Source organism: Drosophila nasuta, chromosome X (genome assembly GCF_023558535.2).
Source record: "Drosophila nasuta strain 15112-1781.00 chromosome X, ASM2355853v1, whole genome shotgun sequence".
Lineage (NCBI taxonomy): Eukaryota > Metazoa > Arthropoda > Insecta > Diptera > Drosophilidae > Drosophila > Drosophila nasuta.
Window position 1 is genome coordinate 27,745,696 of NC_083459.1, and position 23,867 is coordinate 27,769,562.

At 36.8% G+C, this 23,867-nt stretch overlaps 1 protein-coding gene across 1 annotated transcript in view; it reads right to left on the reverse strand.

The window, feature by feature from the left end:
* Positions 1–23,867, reverse strand: part of LOC132796175 (uncharacterized) — a 332,334-nt gene that overhangs the window by 63,167 nt on the left and 245,300 nt on the right. Inside the window, exon 10 of the mRNA XM_060807248.1 lies at positions 60–97. The gene's annotated coding sequence lies outside the window, so the exon portion shown is untranslated. The remainder of the gene's footprint in view (positions 1–59; positions 98–23,867) is intronic.

Sequence of the window (23,867 nt, forward strand, 5' to 3'; positions counted from 1 at the left end):
CACATTTTAGATTTCATTCAATATGGAATTACGTTCAAATAAAATTGTCTTGCACTCACCGTATAAATTTTTGTATTCCTTATGACTTCCACTTCAACTGCAAATAAAAAAATGAAAGAAATGTTAAACGAAATTTCAATTTAATAAGGCTAATATAAAAATAAAACAATATTTTTTTATCATTCCATTCTTTTTTACAATACATGTAAATTAAAAGAAATTTTAAAATAAGACCTATAATATTGTCTGAGAAAGAATGTTAATTTTAAATAAACTGTTCAAGAAATATGATAACAGAATACTGTGGAGAATCTCAACTAATTGTAGAATATATTTAATAAATACTTTTGTAGTTAGTTGCTTTAGTTGACAATCTAGTGTATTTTTCATGTAGTAATGTATTAATATACCAAATATGGCAATTAGTATTATTTTTGCGCTATATTAATTCCACTGTTTACCGATTGTAAATAAAAGCAAAACAGTGCTATATTAAGTTTAAAATATACCAAATTAATATACCACATAAATACTAAATATACATCAAATGCTATATTTGGTATATTTATATAGTGTATTAATATATTTTGGTATATTTGTATAGTGGCTACATTCTGGTATATTTTGCATATAATCGCTATTTAAATATACTATATATAGTGCAAAATATACTAGATTGTCAGCCAATAGAACTGACATTAACTTAAACTCCGTGGAAATATAACAAGTGATGTTGAAAAAAATTATATTTCCATCTTTTATAGCCTCAAAGATCTAGGTGATAATACGGACGGACAGACAGACCGACAGACGGACAGTCAGTTGACGCTGATCAAGAATATGTATACTTTATAGGGTCGAAGATGACTTCTTTTGTAAGTTTAGAATACCCTTCTCTTGGATTTGTTGAAGACTACTTCAATCTTTGTCTGGGATTTATTACTTATAATTAGTTAAATATCATTTTGCGGATATTTACAACTGCTGCTCAACTCTTAAGAGACTTTAAAGCTGATTGCACAGCGAATGAATGTTTCGATTAATTGCGAGAGTCCTGTTCACACCTGTTGCTGTTGTTGACTGCTGTTGTTTCTGTTGTGTCAGCAGCCTGCAGGTGATGGCTACATAATCGTTGTGTGATTAAACAATTGATTAAGTTTTAATAAATTTGTAAAATCAATATTAAAAATTAAGTGCAGTAATTACTTAAATGGCTATTTGCTTGCCAGCCAGCCAGCCAGCCAGTCAGCCAGCCAAAATAAATATTTTGCGAACAAGCATTTAAACACTGCCCTCTTCTCCTTCCCTCTCCCCCTTTCCACCCTTTTCACTCTTCACCCCACGCATTGCGTGGCGCTTCTGCTGCTGCTGCTGTGGCGGCTCATTCTGGCTGCGAAATGGCCGCGGGCGTGTGTGTGCATATGCATAATACACACACACACACACTTGCACACACACACTCTCCAGAGCTGGGAAGGTTTCGCTTGGGCAGCATAAATTTACCTGCTGCTGCATTATATAAATATTGACGTAATATACGTAAAATGCGTAACGCCTGTTGTCAACAACATAATCAACAACAACGACAACAACAGGAAGTGCCGCCACAACAGCCAATGGACAGCAACGTAAGCGGAGACCAATCGAACGATGTTGTTGCTGTTGCTGGTGCGAAACTCAAACCAACAACCAACTACCGACAACCGACAACCGATTGCTGTTGCTGTTGCTGCATCCACCTGAAGCTGCAACAGCAACATCATCCATGTCCAGGCGGCACGACACATAATACAAGCGATTTGCATATTTTTTGCTGCCGCCGTTCTTCTTGCTCTTGTTGCTGTTGTTGTTGTCATTAATTAAATTACATTGCGCAAATTGCAGGCAGCCTCTTCATCGCATGCCACCCTTGGCAAGTGCGTAAGGGTAACAACAGCAGCAGCCACAACACACACACACACACTCATTTCTCACACTCATTACTCATGTGTGCGACCCAATCTCCATCTCTGTCTCCGTCTCCATCAATCCCCAATCCCAAAAACCCTTCTTCTTCCCTGTCTTAGTTGCTCTCAGCTCATCATTCAAAGCGATATTAGGCTGCCCTCGCCCTGTTTTACCAACTGACTGACCCTTGGCCAGTTGAAGTCTATTTATTATATTACATTTCATTACAATAATATGCATAAAGCCCATGAAAGCGCTGTTACAAATTGTGTCACATTAAAGGAAGCTCTTCTGTGTAGCAAGCTTTATTACTACATCAAATTTAAAATAAAAAAAGGGGAAAAGAGAGTTTTTTTCTTTTATTTCTTTCTATTGAAGCTATTAATAATAAACAACTTAATGAAAATAATATTGAATTATATTAAAGCAAAAGTGATAAAAGTGCAAAGAATAATAATAATAGTAATAACAATAATGATAATGCTAATGCTAATGCTAATGCTAATGCTAATGCTAATGCTAATGCTAATGCTAATGGTAATGGTAATGGTAATGGTAATGGTAATGGTAATGATAATGATAATGATAATGATAATGATAATGATAATGATAATGATAATGATAATAATAATGATAATAATAATAATAATAATAATAATAATAATAATAATAATAATAATAATAATAATAATAATAATAATAATAATAATAATAATAATAATAATAATAATAATAATAATAATAATAATAATAATATATATATATATAATATATAATAATATATATATATATAATAATAATAATATAATAATAATAATAATAATAATAATAATAATAATAATCATCATCTTTACTTTACTTTTTGTTATATTCCTCTGATTCTTTTTAATGAATAAGATAATAATTAACTTATAAACTCATTAAAATTAGTTTAAGGCAACAATTGCATACTTTTACTGTATTTCAACATATCATAACTTTACGCTTACAGTTGCGTACAATTCTAGTTTTAACTACATCTTCAGCAACAAGTTTGATTACAAATTGGATTGAAGACGAACGCTAATCGCTTGAAGATGTTCCCAGAAACAGTTTCAAGGAGCAGCCGACAAACGTCTCTCTTCTCTTCTCATCTCTCGTAGTATAATTAGCAGTTCCATAAAAACGAAACAGAAAACAAATGCACAAAATACTATTACGCATGTAGTTGGGAGAACGATGTGTTTTTGGACTCTGATCTTGTCCGATCGTTCCTGGTCGGGGGTGCTGACCGTAGCAGCTACCGTAAATAAGTGGCTGAAGCGCAGGTCAATGCAAACACAATCCGACGGACGGACGGACGGACAAACAAAACCAACAAATAAAATAAAGAACCAAACGGGGTTCGAAAGTGTGACAAAATCTATGTACGAGACAAACCGAACTGGTTAAATAACTACGAGAGTTGCGGCATTTCAGGAAGCATGTGCGATCTAATGTCGAAGGAAGAGGTTTGGCATGCTAATGCTTTGACTAATGCTAGTCGTAATGCAAAAAATTGCAATAATTCTAATAACGAAGCAATGCATTAAAGCAATGCAGAGAATGTTATTTCCGGGCTATGCTGTAGTTTCGAATGCGGTGATTAATGCTGGTTGTAATGCAATAAATACTATAATTCTAATGACATTAAAACAATGCAGAGATAGAAGAGATTTGCCAAATGATTCAGGACAATTCTGTAGTTTCCAATGATGCAACTAATGTTAATAGAAATGCAAAAAAGTAATAATTCTAATGGCGAAGCAATGCTTTGAGATACAAGAGGTTTGCCTACTGATTGCTAAATCCGGGCAATGCATTATTTTCTAATGCTGGAACTAATGTTAGTTATAATGCTAAGAAATAATGATAATTATAATGTAATTCTAATGTGAATTGCTTAATGTTGATGGCAATCCTAAGTCTAATATAAATGCTAAGACTTATAATGTTGGCATAATATTGCCAATACTTATATTGATGTTAATTCGAAAGCGAAATTTCCAATACTAGATCTAATACTAATGCTAATGCTTGTTAAATGTATAACAATTCAAATTTTTTCTATTAGAAATGACCTTAAATATAGTAACTTGCTCTCTGTACTACACAAAATATAATATTAACATTAATGAAGTGATGAAGTGAAAATAAAAATATTACAGAGTTCTGCGCTGCTAAATGTCAATTACAGGGTATGCCTACGCATATGATACCTGCAGAGGAATATGCTCTGTAAAAGATCATAAATTTTGGTGAGGTTTTCTTCTTTATTATTGTAATGTCTACTGCATGTTGTGTGTGTGTGACAGACGTCGATCAAACGATGCTAATCATAGATGCCAACGTTGCAGTCGACAAAGACAGAGATAGAGGGCAGAAAGAGAGACGGATAGATAGGAAACTGTGAAAGGGTAAATTGGGCGACATGTTGTGAAAACATGCTACCGAATTGTGAGCTAACAAAACATGCGACACACAGCCTGAAATGCATCTTTACCATTTTCTTCTCCCCACCCGTTTCCAATTTTCCACAATTTGTTGTGCTAGATCTGTTTGTGTAGGGTGTGCGTGTGTGTGTGCACGTGTGTGTGTGTGTGTGCAAGGTCGTGCGTGTTGTGTGTCGGCAATGTTGTTTAATCTGACATTATCCATAGGCCATATCCATATCGTTATCGCGGTGCAGCAGCCAAGAAAAAGGATCAATTTTCAAGGAAAACATGGGCCAAGTGCAATTAACACATTCACATTCGACAGCAGCAGCAGCAAAAGCAGCAGCAGCAAAATGTGTGTGCCTTGAGGAAGAAAAAAAGGGTCTACAAAGTAAACACTTTAATAATGATAATGTGAATTGTGTCTGATCTGTGTCTTGGCGGTGTCGTTTCTTCATTTTCCTCTGGACTCTGGACTCTGGATTTTCCACAAAAGTTGACGTGCGGCGCGGCACTTTAAGGATTTCTTCTTTTCTTCTTGTGTCTCAGTGTTGTATCAACATAAACAAGCAGACACAACCAAAACTAAAGATTCGTGTCCCACACAATATACCATACAGTATATATGGCTCGTATATATATCGTAGCTAAGTGCTAATTGGGACGCTAGAGAGAAAAGGGCTGCAGTCAGCTGGTAATGGACACCCTACTGCAAATGGTCATCCCCCTTCCAACAACAACTACACAAGTTAGAAAGCTGCAGGGCTCGAGTGTGCTCGACTCTGAGATACCCGATAATCATTTTCAATTTACCAAAGTTATATTTCGTATATTTATATACTACTCCATGCTTGTCATTTTCATTAAAAGCCAAGCACGGTATTATTGTTAGAATACACCGAATTTATATACCAAAAAATACTAAAAATATACTAAAAGTTATATTTCATATATTAATACAGTACAACCCCCACTCGCAATATTCCATAAAAGCAAAGCAGTGTGGTATTATTCTTAAAATATACCGAATTTATATACAAAAAACTGAAAAATACTGAAATATACCAAAACGTTATAAGAAGTATTTTTTTTATACTATTGTCGTCTTGCGGTATTATTCTTAAAATATACCAAATTTATGTACCGAAAAAATACTAAAAAAATACCAGCTATTATATTTCGTATATTGATAGTGTACTAAAAAATCTTATCTTATAAAATCATTACAGTAATATTTCCATAAAATATTATAAATTCATATACCCAAAAAATACTAAAATATTCCAAGAGTTATATTTCGTATTCTCAAAAAGATTGTCGACCAAAGCAATTGTGTTTATTTGTCATAAGCAAATTTTTAGGGAATAAAGATTGTAGTTAGCTTTAAAGATGCGTTTATAATACCCTTTGACCCTTATGGGTAGCGGGTATAACTAGACTACACACTAGACTACACACAAATGAACCCATCAAAAAGAGTGGCCACCACTTGCAACTTGCCACTTGCCACTTGCCATTTGCCGCTTGCCACTCGCCACTCGCCGTCTGCTGTTGCCCGTTGGGCTCCCATTTCTGTGAGCACTTTACTGCAACGAAATTAGTTTTTGCCGTTTTTTGCATTTTTCAATTCAATTGAAATTGAATGCCATGCATATTGAAGGCAAAATCGAAGAGCGAATCGAGCGAGTGAAAAACTCGTCGAAAACTGCTGCGGCGGCTTCTTTTTCTGCCGTTTTTAACAAACATAAAATCAATTACACAAGCTTCATTAAGCTTGCCCCCAGTGCTCTCTGTGTGTGTGTGTTTGAAGGGGCAGGTCGATAAGGTCGCTCCCCGATGAATGGGAAATGCGAGCGGTAAACGGTGCATGATGAAAATGCCTCAGGTTGCCAGCCACACAATCCAACCACAATACAAACACGTTAACGTTAACGTTAACGTTAACGAATACACGACTAACTTCAACATCAACTTCAACTCAACTTGAACTTTGACTTTGTCCCAGGCTGATTGAGCTGCCCGCAGCGAGTCCTTGCGACAGGTCCTTCCAAAGCATATGTCAACGACACAGCCTAAAATAATTGCGCTGCTAGTTTCTATCTCGCTAGTTGCCTTCATTTGAGGCTAAGTGATTGATGCCAGTTGCCAAAGTTTAATGTGGATGCTTCCACAATACGAGAGCAAGAGCAAGAGAGAGAGACAGCCAGCTAAGTCCTTCGGGACTTAAGCTAATTTCCATGCTTCCACAATAAATAGCGAACATTTTTACCACAAACATTGTTGTTAGTTTTAGTTTTGTTTAAAGGTAGCTAATATATTTGATGTACCCAAGAGTTCAGCGAAGTTTAGAAAAGAGAACTTATGTCAACCACCAAACCAACTATTGCCAAAAATTATTAACGATTTGTCATCAAATTTTGAATGAATCAAAGTTCTACAAATGTTTCAATAACATTCAAACATAAATCCGCTAATTACAGCAAATTTATTAAAGCAGATTGCACTTTAGATAAACTACTTGAAGTAAATAAAGTTAAATAGAAAGAAGCTAAAAGACTAAAGTTATATATCGTATATTCATGTATTTATTTTTAAAATATACCAAATTTATATACCGAAAAATACTAATAATCGAAAACTAATTATATTGAAAGATCTAAACAATATTAATATAAAAAAAATTGTAAAATAAAATGAAAGAAAGAAAGACGATGGCGAATAAATATAAAACAGTGCGGTATTAATTTTAAAATATACCACATTAATATACCACATGAATTTCTAAAAATACACCATATATTGGTATAGCGAGTATAAAAAGAAAAGTTTCTATTTGGATACTATAAAATTCTATATATTGTGAAAATATACTAAATACGAAAATTATGATAAAACAGTTAAAGCTACAGTAGAGTGCTCTCGACTGTAAGATACCCGCTACCTAAAATAAAGGCAAAAGTGCGGTATTATTTTCTTTAAATATACCAAATTAATACCGCAGATATTAAAAATATACTGAATGATATCTTCGGTATATTGTTATAGCGGGTATAAAAAAGTAAAGTTTATATTTTTGTATTACAAAATATTATATATTTGAAAAATATACTAAAAACCTTATGTTAATACGAAAATAATGATAAACTGATTAAATAATTGCTAAAAACGCAACAAATTCACAATCGCTCAATCTCATTACGAAAATGTATAAATTATTAAAGCAATTGTTTGTATATCAGATATGTCGTCAAAGCGCAAAGCTTAGACAAATAATTTGTTAGTCATCAAAATTCCACCACTTTCCGTAGACTGAGAAGATTTGTATTAAATTTGCCAGCTAAATATTTGTTTTGGTCGCTTTTATGTCGTTTTCATTTGACTGCAGCAATTGTAAATTATTTCTATCAATAGAGGCGAAGTTGGGTGAAAGGTTAGTGGCATTTTCCGGATTTTCCGAGTCAGCTACTGTTCGCTCTCTCTCTCTCTCTCTCTCTCTCGCTGTCCACAAATATTTGACTGGGCGACCGAGGACGGGCAAACAATGTTTTTGCTAGCCCAAGAGAAGTTATGTTTTTAGTTTAGTTTTTGTGGCATGAATGCTGAATGTTGCTGACCTCCTGCGACTGAAGAGGTGGAAGGGAATGGAAGGGAAGCGAAAGGGGAGGAGTGCTGTGGAGAACTGTTCGGCGATGATGTTCGGGTGTTTACCCATTAACTTGCTTTTATTGACAACACGAGACTTCAGTGATGAAATGTAAGCAACATCAAAGCCAAATACTCGCACTCTCTTCTCGAATGTCCTGTTCAGCTTTTGCCCCTCCTACTCCGCCTCCTTCTTTCTCTCTTTAACTGTCCTTGGCTTTTCATTTTGATGCTTCCTCAACGGCTTTGCCTGTGTGTTTGTGTTTGGCTTGTTTCCACTGTTTACACATGGCTTCGCCCCCATCCCCCTACCCCCCTCCCCCCTTCACAGCAAACCTCTTCCTCTGCTAAATCCTGCGACAAGAGTCGTGGCGGCAATCCTGTAGAGCACACTCACATTATCCCTTTTGACGTGGGCGCATTATAAAAAAATCAATGAATTAACATTTACATGCATAAGTATTTGACCACAAAAAAGAAACAAATGTACAACCAGTCACCAGTTCAGGGGGGAGGGGTGGGGTGTAGCTGCTGCTGATGGCATCCCTTGTATGCATACACTTGATTACTGGTGTAACCCCCTTCCCCATTCTTCCCCCTTGATGCCATTCAATATTTGCTTTTTATGCGAGTGTTTTTCCCTTTTTTTCGTTTTTTTTTTTCAACGGGGGGACACAACACACAACACTTGAAACGGACTTTACGATACTACGATTTATATGTATATATGGACATCAATGACTGCTGCTACTTTCATATAGAAGACGACGACGACAAAGGCCGAAAAAGGGGCCTAGGCAATTTCTATTACAAATTTAATCATGCTAAACACAGTTTGGTTTTTGTGCTCAACTCTTCTCCCTCCGCACATTCAATTGATTCATGTCAGTGGCTTTCAATTGGCTTTTAACCGATTAGCAGCACTGTTAGTTCTGCTTCTTCCTCTTCCTCTTCTTCTTCTTCTTCTTCATCGGTACATTAACCCTTTCGTGATTTTCCAATACCACTTCATTAGCATAAAATGGCAATATTTGACAACACTCGAGAAATGCGATGGAAATGTTCAAAATACGAGGCGGACTCCATATGTCCATGTCCATATGTCGCTAGTTTGTGTCGTAGAAGGTGTGCCCAACTCAGGCATACCCTGTAAATACAGCTCAGAGCAATAAATCTAGTAAAGCTACACAAAATTTATTGATATTTGGTATATTAAAGTATACTAAATTAATAAATTATTTGGCATATTAAAATATACCAAATTATTATAATTGGTATGTTAAAATATACTAAATTCATTTTCCTCAAAAATATCAAAATTTACCGAAACATATATTTGGTATATTAATATATAACTATTAAATTATGACTCAAATGGCTCAATCGATCATTCATTAATTTTGTATTTTTCTTATTAAAATCAGCTGAGCATTTTTGAAAATTTTATAAAAAATACTATAATAACAAAAAAGAAAATATAAAAAACAATGAAGAAATATCGAAATAACATTTAAAAATTTGGAAAATATTTTTAAGTCAGTTCAATAAAATGTATAAATTTTATACATTCTTTCTAACCTCATTAAAAAAACACACATTTTCAAATAAAATAATTTCGGTTCCAAAGGTTAGAAACTAAAAATAAGAAATGTGACTACAATTTCAAAAATGTTGGAAAAATCAATGGTATATTCAATTAAAATTGATCAACTTTATATTTATTTCTTTAATATAATTTAATATTTATTGAAATTTCATTAAAAGAAAAACAATTTTCCAAGTAAAATATTTGCAGTTTCAAAAGGAATAAATCTTCAAAAATGTCGAAAGCTTGAAATTTATTGCAAAAATCTGTGCACCAAAAAAATGTGTATACCCCATATCAACGCAAAGTACATAGGGTATTTATATAGACTTCTAGTGCACCGTGAACATTTGGCTTTGGCCTTTTAGCCAATTGTTTAGATAGATTCGAATTGTGAATTGCCATTAAGCTGAGTAAAGTCACAGCTTGTATGACACTTGGCATGGGAGTTGAGTCTACTCAGGGCCAAATAGGAGAAAGGATTGAACAGAGCGACTGCGATTGCGACTGAGACTTCGACTGAGAATGGAGATGGAGACTGAGAGACTGCGAGACTGGGAGACTGGAAACTGCAGATTAGATCGAGGCAAAAGCGACAATGGAACGTGCTGTGTTCGCTGCTGCTGATAAGAGCATCTTCGCTCTGGATAAACGTCGCAAGTTGTTTGGGCCAAAAAGCCAAGAAGGAGTCTCAGACTCACAACTGGTGTCTGTGGGTCTGTTGTGCATTGGTTGCTGCTCCTGCTCCTGCTCCTGCTGCTGCTGCTGTCAAAGACAAAGTGTCTGGCATAATGCTCATGGGCACTTTGAAAGCTGAAACGAGTACGAGCAGCAGCACCAAGAAGAAGAAGAGGAGGGGACGGCATCGGCAGCAGCGTTTCCTGCTTGTAAAGTTGGCCCCTTAATCTCGCTTTCGGCACGTATCGAGGAGCCGACGCGATATGTTGGCGGTCCGCAATACGTTTTTTTTTGTTTTGGTTTTTGGTTTTTTTGCCAGTAGTTTTACATACAATGCCCAGCCAGCTACCGCCTGCCACAGGGCTGGGGCCACAGGCGAAAGAGATGGAGCGATAGCGGGCGTTAAAGAGAGAGAGCAATAGTTTGACTCTGTTGCAGAGGCTGCAGAGAGATCGCATGCGATTGCAATCGGCGCGGTAACAAAGCGATAATGCGAAAATCGTGTAATCCATTAGCGTAACTTTTTTGCAAATTTGTGACAATGACAATATTAAGATAACACACACGTACACACATACATACATACCTAGAAATATATACACTACACAATACAGAAAGTACAAGAAAGCTCTCAGAGCTGCAGAGTTTGCCCAATGAACTGACTCGTTGCCAAATTAATTTGTCGTCAGTTGCCGCCGCCGCCGCCAAAAAGGAAAAGCAAAACAAAACAACAACAACAAAAAAAGAGGAATCGAGAATCTGTGCTTTGCTCTCTGGTGGTCTTGGCACCTCTTGCTGCTCCACAGCTCCTTCATGGAGCTGATGTTGCACTGACTTCATCACGATCCATGATCGTTGTCAAGCTGCAACTGGGAAACTGGAAATTGCAACTTAAGCTTCTCTTTCTCTCTCTCTCTGTCTCTCTCTCTCTCTCTCTCTCTGTGAGCATCATATGCCTTTAATTAAAGATGCGTGCGCGCATTTTTAAATCGCGCTAACAACACTTTGATCTTAAAAGAAGTGACGTTTAGTGGTAGTTTTATGGTGATAATGATCTTTCGCATGGGACATTGATGCCATTTATTATGCAGCCTCGCAACGATTATCGGCAGCCTCCACAGACTCTTGGAAAAAAAAGAAGGACAAGCCATAAGCCCACATTATGATATCCCAACCATGACCAACAACAAAGACACAAACACAAACACAAACAAACAACAATGACAACAACAGTGCCATTCACTGATTGTGACACTGCTGCACAAAGCATTGCAATATCATCCATTACATTCTGGTTCCAACTGATCGCAGATAGTACTAACGAAACTTCTTATGCATAAAATGCAAAAGTTAACTAACTTCAATTCCAGCTGATTGACTTTAGATCAAATACATTTGCAAAGTAAATTTAGCAATTTCTATTCAACTTCATTAGAAATATTACGAAACAAGTCAGAAAGGAATAATGCGGTATTATTCTTAAAATATACCGAAAAATATGCCACCAAATACTAAAATATACTGAAGGCCGTATTTGGTATAACGTTGAAATACTAAAATTTTTTCTTTTTCAACTAAATTGAAAAAAATAAGTAAGAGAAATACAGTAGAGTGTGCTCGATTGTGAGATACTGTAAACAAATATTAAACAAATGCAAAACTGTGCGGTATTATTGTTATAATATACTAAAAATATACCAATGGCTATTTTTGGTATATTGATATAATACTACATTAAAAATATGGCAGTTACAAAACTATTTTTAAAAATTTTATTGTCAAAAAGTTTCAAATCTTTCATGGACTATTTATTTGAAGCGAATTGAAGATTAAATATGAATTTCTCAGCCCAAATCGATTAATACAAATCTATTAGTTAAACGATACAATTCCATTGGAAATCATGGGAACTTTTTGTTGTAAGCTTTAGGGCCTAAAAAACATATCCAATATTTAATACCATTCAATTAAGAAAACATAAAAAATTTGTATGTATGTTAGAGATAATTATGAAAGGAATTGAAATGTCAGAGTTTGTTTGTCTGTCACAAGCTACAAACAAATGACTAATCATAATCGATTTATAGTATTGATTATTCATTAAACATTCAGCTCTCTAGCTTCCGGCTAGGAATTTCCATTTCCCCCCTCCGCCGTTCCCCGCTGTCATTCCCCCCGCAGTCAGTCAAGTGATCGATTCGAGGCGAGGCTATTGCCCTTGTCGTGTCTCGTCTTTCAGTCATCGTTGTCGTTGCCTTTCCTCTTCTTCTCTGCCTTCCTTCCCTCTGGCCACATCAGCCATGGGGTTGTGTTGTTATGATTTGTCACCTTTTAATTTTTAGATGGCAGCCAATGTAAACTATTGTCGCCCGCGATGTAAACACATTGCCAGCAAAAGAAAACAAATACCAATCTTTAGTCTCCAGTCTCCAGTCTGCAGTCTGCTGTCTGTGGCATCTTTGGGATATTGTCGATGTCATCGTTGTTGGTCTCAGTTCTCTGTTGCAACGACTGCTGCAGCACCTGCAGCCTCGCTATGTAGGGTATTTGCTGCCAACTGCATTACATATTTGTTGGTGGGTGGAGGGCGGTTGGGGGTTGGTGGCAAGTTTAACCATGCTGCGCTGCCAAAAACGTCAAGCATCTGGTTTGTGGCATTGCAGGAACTTCGCTCAGCACCAGCGGCCAAAGTAGTAGTGGAAGCTGGCAAACTAGAAGTCGAAGAAGCACAAGCTGAAATGCTCACACACAAACCCACATCAAATAACAGTTTATGGCATTACACCACACAGTACACACAGTATGCAGCATGCAGCATGTAGCATGCAACACACTGCTCAACATGCCACTGCCACTGCCACACATTTCCTTGTGCTCATACATTTCAGAGGCAGCTAGAGATGGGCGCGTGACAGTCACTAATTAGAACGCAGTCTTTGCTAATAAAATAGAGCGTAAGTAGTGATGGAGTAGTGACATAAGGAAGGGATGAATTCAGTAGGTCAGTCGAAGAATGTAATTCGAATTATTTGTTATTTTATTTAAGTAGTTAATGTATTTGAAATGAAAATTACAGATTAGAAATTTGCGGTTGCTTAACTATCGTTATCACTACGCTTCTAAAATGACGAAAGAAAGACAAAGAGACGGGTAATAAAATGATAAATTTCGGCAATGAAAGTACTAAAACTACAGTAAATTGAATACTACTTACATTGATAATAAAAAAGAGCGTAGGTAGTGATGGAGTAGTGACGTAAGGAAGGAAAGAAATCAGTAGGTCAGCCGAAAAATATGATTTCTTTGAGAATATTTGAATTATTTGTTAATTTAATATAGTCATTAATTCATGGGAAAATAAAATTAGAGGCTAGAAACTTTCGGTTGTTCAACTATCGCATAGAAATTACGCTTCTAAAATACAGAAACTATGACAAATTCCTAAGACTACAGCAAATTGAGTTACATAGCTAATGAATACTATCGGCTGCTCAACTATCGGTTGGAAAAAGTCTTTTTGCTTACTACGCTACTAAAACTGAGAAGAAGTCCACTCCTATGCAAAGCTATTGACTAAATTGACTATCGATTCGGAATTGATTCTTACTCTAGCTGTAGCTATGTCATCTCGAATTGAAATGCAGTTACAAGTTGCGCGTTTGCCACCTTCTACTCAATGCCTCTCGCTATTTGCTCCCATTGCTCATTTTGCCCTTCATCGATTACGCACACACACATGCACACACGCACATACTTGAGCACTAACACACACACATAGAGGAAAAAGTCATGTATCGGGGATATCGTATTTTTAGCTAGTGTTGATGTCTTCAATTAAAGAACCGCGGATGCTGCCAACAGCAATTAGATTGCGGTGCGTTTCGGCTATTGCGAGTGTGCGAGGCGATGTCTGCCAACGACAACGATGTGGAGGAGGAGAAGCAGAAGGAGAAGGAGGAGGAGACAGAGAAGGATGAGGGAGTAAGAGAGCGAGTGAGAGAGGAAGGGCGTACAGTGCAAGGTGTCATCGTTGTTGTCGTCGGCACCTCGAAAAATTAGTTGTCAAATGGCTTTTCAGCAATTTCGTGTGTGACAGACGGCTTTTACCACCTCAGCCTCCCTACCTCTTTCCCCTCCGCTTTCATTGTCAGCCTCCCACACCCCCACTACCATTAAAAAAAAAAAAAAACAAATGTGAAAGTGTCGTGGCAAGCAAAGTGAGAGTGTCGCCACATCATCGCTGTAAATCATTAAACATTTGACAATGTGTTTTTCGCTCTCTTGTTAAATGTATAACTAGCATATTTACGATTTTTATACCCGCTACCCATAGGGTAGAAGGGTATTATAACTTTGTGCCGGCAGGAAATGTATGTAACAAGTAGAAGGAGGCATCTTCGACCCTATAAAGTATATATATTCTTGATCAGCGTCAACAGCCGAGACAATCTAGCCATGTCCGTCTGTCCGTCTGTCCGTATGAAACACTGGATCTCAGAGACTATAAGAGATAGAGCTATAATTTTTTTTTCGACAGCATTTGTTATGTTTGCACGCAGATCAAGTTTGTTTCAAATGTTTGCCACGCCCACTTCCGCCCCCGCAAATCAAAAAAATCGAATAACAAGCGTAATTTTAAAGCTAGAGTTGGTATATATAATAATTATTATAGTAGTTATAATTCCTGAAAATTTGGTTGCGATCAGACAAAAATTGTCGAAGTTATTAAAGAAATACTTTTATATGGGCAAACACGCCTACTTACTAGGGGTCTTAGTTGCTTTGGCTGACAATCTGGTATATTGTGCCGTCTATGGTATATTTTGAATGCGGTACTATATCGATATACCAAATATACCATTCGGTATATTTTAGTATTGCAGTATATTCGGTATATTTTGAGAAAAATACCGCAAAATATATTTGTTTTATTCAAAATGGGTAGCGGGTATCTCACAGTCGAGTACACTCGACTGTAGCTTTCTTACTTGTTTGTCTCGCTTTTTGGCGCACGCGGCCCACTGTGCTGGCGACAGCAGCCAAATGGAGGGGCGAGAGGAGAGTGTGCTGTTTTTGTGTGGTATATACATGTGGCGTTGTTGTCCCATCGCCACCTTCTCTCCCCTTCTACCCTTCTTGTGTCAATATAATCGATTTAATATGAATTTTTCCATTAGTCGCATTCTCCGATTTTAGACGCGTCGTCGAACCCTCCTCCCTCACCTCCTCCTCCTTCCGGCTGTACTCTACTTTACATGTGTGCTGCAGTTTTCTTCTTCGTCTCACTGGGAATTCAACACTCGCAGCAATACTCGAAAAGTATTCAATGTGCGGGGACCACCAATTGTGGAGTTTCGTTTGCCTCGCAGTTTAAATAAATAAATACACACACACACACACACACACACACACACACACACACGCACACTACAGCTATAGCATTATATGGTCAATCAGAAATGCGTGCGTTTTACAGTTTTATAATCAGAGTCGAGTCGGTTTTTTTCGTCGGAACACAACTCCAATTGAATCGTTTCAGATTCCATTTGCATTTCCTTTTGCACGGTGGTCTGTCTCCCTAAAAATGTGTATTTTCCCGTATTCCGTATCCAAATCCGTTGTATATATATTGTTGTTGTTGTTGTGTGCACTGACCATTTGATTACAGCGAATTTCAACACTTAAACGAAGCGCGTGACTTCTTCCCTTCGTTTTTAGTCACGAACTTTGCCATATCGCATAATATCCCATATGTGAGCTATATATATTCTATATGGTCGCACTCTCTCATATTTCTAGGTTTTTTTTCTGCAACTACTTGACTCATATTTCTTTGGCTGAGCGTGTCAATTGCAAATTGCCAATTGCATTTTCATTTCGTTTTATGATTTTAATATAGCCAACATTATCGCTGTTGTCATGTTTCGATGTGTCTAGACTAGAACAAGTAAGATAGTGAGATACCCGCTACCCATTAGCGGTATTAATGTTAAATATCAACATGCTGGAAAAATATTCAAATACACCAAAAATTATAACTCGTTTATTAATATACTATTGTCCGCTTTCCATGTTCACTTAAAACAAAACAATGAGGTATTATAATATACCGAATTTATATACTTAAAAAATACTATAATGTGCCAAAAGTTATATTTCGTATATTGACTTTGTACTCCACATAAAATATACCAACCTATATACTACAAAACATACTAAAGGCTATTGATTTGGTACTACATTCAAAATATACTAGAGTACAAAATATACCAAAATATAGGGTTGGAGATCATTATTTATATTACTCTTCTACCCTATAAGTAGCGGTTATAAAAAAGATAAGCTATTCCTTAAATCATGCTCAGTAATTTGCTCCCTAATTTAATTGAATTAAAGAGCGATATGAGAAGTCAATTGACAAATTATATTTCGTTTAATTGATCCAATTGAATTCACTGGATTGCTTATCAACGCCACTTAAATAGATGGGAAAGTCTGCTAATAGAAACCGCATCTCATGTTTGCCAAATTGCTTCTATTCCAAGCCCAATGAAATGATGTGAAAACATTGTATGAAGAGCATATTGCATGGGATATCTACTTCGTATTTTTGTTAGTATATAGTTAATTTAATGTAATACAAATTTATAATTCTTATTCTAGCTTTTTGCACTGTGAAATAACAATTAAAGTAAATTGATTGAAATCACTTTTGCTGGGCTGCCAAAACATAATATTAAATAAAGGATACTTTTCGCTTAAGACAGAATGAAAGCAGTTGATGAAGCGGCAGAGATTGTGTGTCAGCCAAAAAGAAAGGGGAGCTGCTGAGTGGAAGACGAGGAGGGTGAAGAGCGAGGGGGGTGTCATGACATTGACGTTGTAGCGCGTGGATATTAAATATTTGACTGGCGTTTCAACAAAGTGAAAATTTATTAAACTTCTAAATAGTGTTGACAAAGATGTACGAGAGTGTGACAGACGTGACAAATAGTTTAGCTCGTGTTGCCCCTTCTCCCTTCTCCCATCCTCAGCCCCTGCCACGCCCACATTCTCCATCACACACCCCACAGAACACGCACACAACAGAACAGTGTGTCGCCACTGACAGCAGCAATTTAAAGTGAAGGAAGGCGACTTCAGTAGTGGGGTTTATTTGCTGGTGTCACACAAAGTGGCGTGAGAGAGCTACAAAAAGAGGGGGAAGGGGAATGGTGAGGGGGTGTGTGGAGGCGCCACTGTCATACAATGGGATGCCATTATTTGTCAGCCTCAATTTGAGCATCATTAAATGAGTTAATGCAATTTAAAACTCTCGACATCTGTACTCATATCTCAGCCCATTAAGGGCAACCCTCCATCTGTCTGTCTGTCTGTGTGTGTGTGGTCGCCCCACCCCCTCTTCCCTCTCCCCCCTCTGTATATGTGTTGCCAATATGTATTATCCTGCGTATCCTGTAACTGTTGCCATATCGCTGTATCCTTTTTTTTCGCTCTCTGTTTTGTAGCTGTTGCTGGCAACACATTTGTGTTACATCTTTACAATGGCATTTACATTCTTTTTTTTCTCTCTGCCATTGTTGTTTGTGCCATTGTTGTTGTTGTTGTTGTTGCTATTGTGTGTGCATGTTTTACACCAGCAACTGCTGTTTAATGTGTTGTTCCTGCCCCCTCTCCCACACTCGTCGCCTTCACTCGAGGGTGTGCACTTCTCTTCACCATCATTCTTCAAAACGTTTAAGAATCAATTTCAACACAATACTCTCTTGACAAGCTGAGACCCAAAAAATATACACACACACCCTCTTCTAAAGCTTCCTTCCACCAGCTTTTCCCCTCTGGGGGATTTTGTTTTTGGGCATGCAAATGCCACCGGATTAATTTGTGAAACATTTGACAATGTGACAGAGTGTTTTTTTTTTTGCTGTCTTTTTTTTTTGCGACCTTGGCTCTACATTTTGAACAGTTCATTAAAGGAATTTTCCGCATTTCCGCATTGAGAAATTACTTGACAATCCTTTGATAAGCCAAATGTGACAATCGAGATGTGGGTTACAGTTCTCTAGTTGTAGAAGATTTACCACCATAAACAGTTTTGAAATTGAATTTATAGCTGATATAATTGAATCAATGGCTGGCAGTTGAAATATTTAGCCTAAATCTAAATACTGTTTATTGAAATAAGCATTAAAATTTGCATATTTTAGGTACAGATATTTATCCTTGTTCAAGCTGTCAATCAAAAAGTTTATTAACTCGAGTGGTGAAAATATAATCTATCTCCGATCAATTTTCGTTCAGCAGAGAAAGAGTTAGAGCTTGCCAAGAAGAACCCCTTTAACTACTACTGGTATATTTGTATATTTTGCACTCTTTGGTATATTTTGACTATATCATTGTACACTCTGTGGTATATTTTGAATGCAGTACTATATCAACATACCAAATATATTATACAATATGGAATTTTTAGCATTCTATGGAATATTTTGAACGTAATACTATATGAATATACTAAATATAACATTCGGTATATTTTTTTTATTTGAAGGTATATTAGTTAATTTTTTAGTAATTTTTTAGTATTTTTTCAGTATAATAATTTGATATATTTTAAAATTAACGGGTTTCTTACAGTCGAGCACACTCGGATTTCTTACTGGCTTATTAATCATATTATATATATATGTATATATATATATATATATTCATTCAAATAATATGATGCGAATAGTTTACTGTGGAAATATGGAAAAAAAAACACAAGAATCTCATGTTTTTGTAACATATACATTTTATTTTACAGCGATAGTCACGAAGTAGTTAAAGATTCTTATTAAAAAATCTTGAACTTTTATTGTTGCCTTTTATGTTATAATCTAGATTTGCATCGTTGTGATATGTCAGTCCGAGCAACTTCATAGCTAAAATAGTGTTGTCAGCAGAGTCAAGTTAACAGCTTGATTAGCTTCAATTAAAATAACCAAATGGAAGCAATTCCACAGCAAAGGGAAAAGTGCGTTTTCCTTCTCCTTGTTGTTGTTGTTGCTGTTGCTGCTGGGTGTCGTGTATGCAAATATGTTTGACAGTGTCGCGTTTTTATTGTTCCGCTTCGTTCCATATGGTTTAGCAGCAAGTGGCAAGAACGAACCACTTGCTGTTGCTTCACTCTGCTGCTGCTGTTGCTGTTGCTTAGTTGTGGAAAGTCACGCTGCCATATTGCGTGTTTTGATTGATGGATAAGCGCGGTATTTGTTTTGCAAACACTTGACAGGCGGCTTGATTAAAAAACTTCACTGCTCACATGGGACTTGGCACTGCCAACTGCCAACTGCCAACTAAACGCTGCCAACGTCAGCGTCCTTCTTCAGCGACATGTTGTTTGAGGCGTGTTCCACTCCACTCCACTCCACTCCCTCCACGTTGCTTTGCTTGGTGGTAGCACCACTTGATGGGCGTTGGGCGTGCCCACCTCTGCTTTGGCGCTGCTAATACTCTTGACAGACCTGCTCAATTACCAGAGGGCGGCAAAGATACAATTTACATGACGCTTTACGACGCTACGACGCTCGCTGTCCTGATTTGTTGTCCCTATTTATTTCACGACCTTTGTTCACAACATGCAAATTACCATAAATGAAATTGTCGAAACGCAGTCGCTATCGTCAAACCCTTAGATTGGGCCCACAATCTTTCATCCTGTCAGTTCCTGTCATCACAAAACACTGCAGCCGTACAACACAAATGAAAGTCAAGCGTTGATTAATCGAAAATTCATAAACACGCGCAGAGCACAGAGAGAGAGCAACAAACACTTACACTGCGATCTATTTAAAAGAAAGAAATGAAAAAAAAAAATAAAAACGAAGAAAACCAGCCAAAGCCAAAGCCAAAGCTAAAGCAAATGCCATTAACTATGAGCATGTTGCTGTTTTGTTTGTTCGGCTATATATCTCTATATAGCTTTGTGTATTTTACTCGTACATACAGCTGCGCGCCAATACTTATATACAGCACTGTTCTCACTCTGTCATATCCAAAGCGAGACCAAGGCGTCGCACATTGCGAGGCCATTTGCTTGCGCTGTCGATTCTTCAGTTTATTTTCGGACACTTTTCGCTTGCCAATTGAGCATATTTTCCCCACGGAATTGCCGATTGTGGATTGGGGATTGAGAATACATTTTTTTTGGTGGAGAGGGAGAGAGGGGTTGGCATTGGTCGCTGTCGATGTCGCTGTCGATGCTAAGCAAATCAATTGGCAAAAAAGCTAGCGATAGCAAAGATATTTCGCAACTAGAAGTAGGTCAAATAATTGCCTTACTATCGATAAACGATAAGACGGCGATTAATAGCAGCGAGTGATAATATTCTTGATTTCTTTGCATCTATTTTTGAATTATTTAAATGTATATACCTCACTATTTATTGTGTTCAAAGATATAGTACAAAAAGAAAGAAAAATGTTTGTATCTAAGTAGGCCTTACTATTGATAAACGATAAGTCGGCTATCGATAGCAGCGAGTGATAATATTCTGTGATTTCTTTGCTTCTATTTTTGAATTATTTAAATCTACATACCTCATTATTTATTGTGTTCAAAGAAATAGTACAAAAAGAAAGAAACAAGTTTGTTTCTAAGTAGGCCTTACTATCGATAAACGATAAGACGGCGATTAATAGCAGCGAGTGATAATATTCTGTGATTTATTCTCTTATATATTTTGAATTATTTAAATGTACATACCTCACTATTTATTATGTTCCAAGAAATAGAACAAAAAGAAAGAAAAAAGTTTGTTTCAAAGTAGGTCAAATAATTGCCTTACTATCGATAAACGATAAGACGGCGATGAATAGCAGCGAGTGATAATATTCTGTGATTTATTCTCTTATATATTTTGAATTATTTAAATGTACATACCTCACTATTTATTGTGTTCCAAGAAATAGTACAAAAAGAAAGAAACAAGTTTGTTTCCAAGTAGGCCTTACTATCGATAAACGATAAGACGGCGATTAATAGCAGCGAGTGATAATATTCTGTGATTTATTCTCTTATATATTTTGAAGAAATTCCAAGAAATTGTACAAAAAGAAAGAAAAAAGTTTGTTTCTAAGTAGGCCTTACTATCGATAAACGATAAGTCGGCTATCGATAACAGCGATTAGTTTCTAGATTAGTTTAATATACAGTATAAAAACTAATGACTGTAGCATTGACAAAAGAAAGAACTATCGAAAAATGTTCTAACATAACAATTTTGCATTCAATTTTAATAGAAATTTCATTTTTTTTCTATTTATTGAAAGTTTTTCTTATCAATACTAATTTGTGTTCAAAGAGAGGACACAAAAATAAAGAAACAAGTTTGTCTCTTTTATAAATGTATCATTATTAAGCAGATTTAAGCAAAGATTAATAATGATTTTCATATTATGATGCAAAATTAATAACACCAAGAGAATAGCTTAATTATTAACTGCCAATGAGTAATGAACAATTAAATACTATAGCAACATTGTGTAATTATGTGAACTGAATGCAATTTCCTCGATAAAAGTAGCCTCTAAACCCTAAACAAATATGCTGTGGGTTAATTAAAAATGCCACTTTGAAGAATGATAAACCCCACCCACATCCAGGTGGGTGACTGGGCAGCTCTGCCCTTGATGATAATTTGCTGCCTGATTATGGTTACGACTCTCCCGGGGCAATCGACCCCGGCAAAGGAATCAATTTGAAATCATTTACATTTTTTTGATATATAATATTCCCATCATTATTATTTGCGGCGGTAACGCAAAAAGCAAAAAATAAGAGATATGCCCAAAAATTTCACGCGCCGTATTTTTTGGTTGTGTCGTAAGCAATTACGATAACTGCAATAATGGTCTATTTATCATGAACGGCTGGCTAATCAATATGACAACCCAAGTTGGGCAAAAAAAAGGGGTAAGCAGTTAAGGTGGGAGGATGAATGGGAAAGCGGGAAAGCGGGAGAAGACAAATGTCCCCTGGCACTATATGATACTTTGTATTTATTTAGCCCAGCATAAAGATGTCATAAAAAACAAATTTCACTTTTATGTTTTGGCACACGCAGCAAGCCGGAAAAGATTCATGGCCCATTCGAATTGGCCCTTGACTTGGCCACCAGCAAAAACCAGTTATTCTATATACACATATATATGCTAACATCAGATGCCCCCAATTTTGAAGAGTAGCATTAGCCAGAGGGCGCTGTTCTCCCCACTCTCTCTCTCTCTCTCTCTTCACTCCAAACCCCCAAAAGGATTGCCAAAAAAAAAAGTGCTCAAAGGGTTAACGTGCACATACATTTTTCAACAGGGTGTAGAGAAACACACACACGAGGGTGGTGTGTGTGTGTGTGTTGTGTTGTCACCCTTGTAAGCCACATAGCGTTACATCGTTACATCGTTAGATGCTGGTCACTACCCAGACACACACAGTCAAAGAAGGGGGCAAAAGGGGTTTAAATGATTTGTCGCCTTTTACGCGAGCGATTACCACATTATAGGATCAAGCGTTTCTTATATTGGAAAACACTTTCCTTTATTGCACGCTGCGCCACTTTGCCAGCCGAAAATGTATTCCCAGTGGTAAACAGAGAGAGAGAGCAGAGAGGAAGGGAAATTAGGTATTCAGGCGTGCTTCGGGCAACCGAAAGCATTGCGACACATTCAAAGCTTTTCCCATCGGGTTCATAAATAATGCCAAAGCAGTTCTCTACATAAACAACGCATACACCCAAGGCACACACACACACACATACACCCAACACACACACACACACACACTCTCACAGAACTGAATTCAATTTGCTAGACTTGGCGTCCTTTGAGTTGCCTTAATGAGTTTCTACGCAATTTTGTTAGCCGGGAATTATGAATATTATACAGCAGCCAGCTCAGAGCTTACTTATTGTTGTCTCTCCCCTTTCCCCTTCCCTTTTTAACCTCCCTTTGAATTTGTCAAGCGAATTGCTCGATTCGTGAGGCGCAACTTGTATCTGATTTGTCATTTCGGGGGGGCCACATCACAGCAAAAATAGCAAGTCGCATCGTATTACACCTGGAGCAGCGACAACAAATGAGACCACCGGCTTGTTGCATGCCACAGATTAGATCAAAAAGGGGGGCACAGAACAAGCAACAAGCAAAGCGGCATCTCGACTACAGTTCAACTTGTCTGTAAAAAACTTCAAATCAACTTTTTGTGTATGATTTTGATTCTTATAAACATTTAATTTGATATTTGCTGTTAACTATAATGAAGCTCAATTGAAATTATGTGTCTCTAACACAATCTATAGAGCATCACAGTTTCGGTTTGGTTAGCTTATCATATTTGCATTGTTATTACTTGTCTCTTTTTTTTTCGTCTTTTTTTTTGCTGTCACTTAGTGATCTGAAGCCCTGAAGCACGACTTCATGAATGCGGTTTATGGTGCGAGACATTTTTACCACTAAAGTCTCAGTCTGCAGTCTGAGGTCCATCAAAATGGATAGTGGATAATGAGCTTGCATGCAGCTGAAGA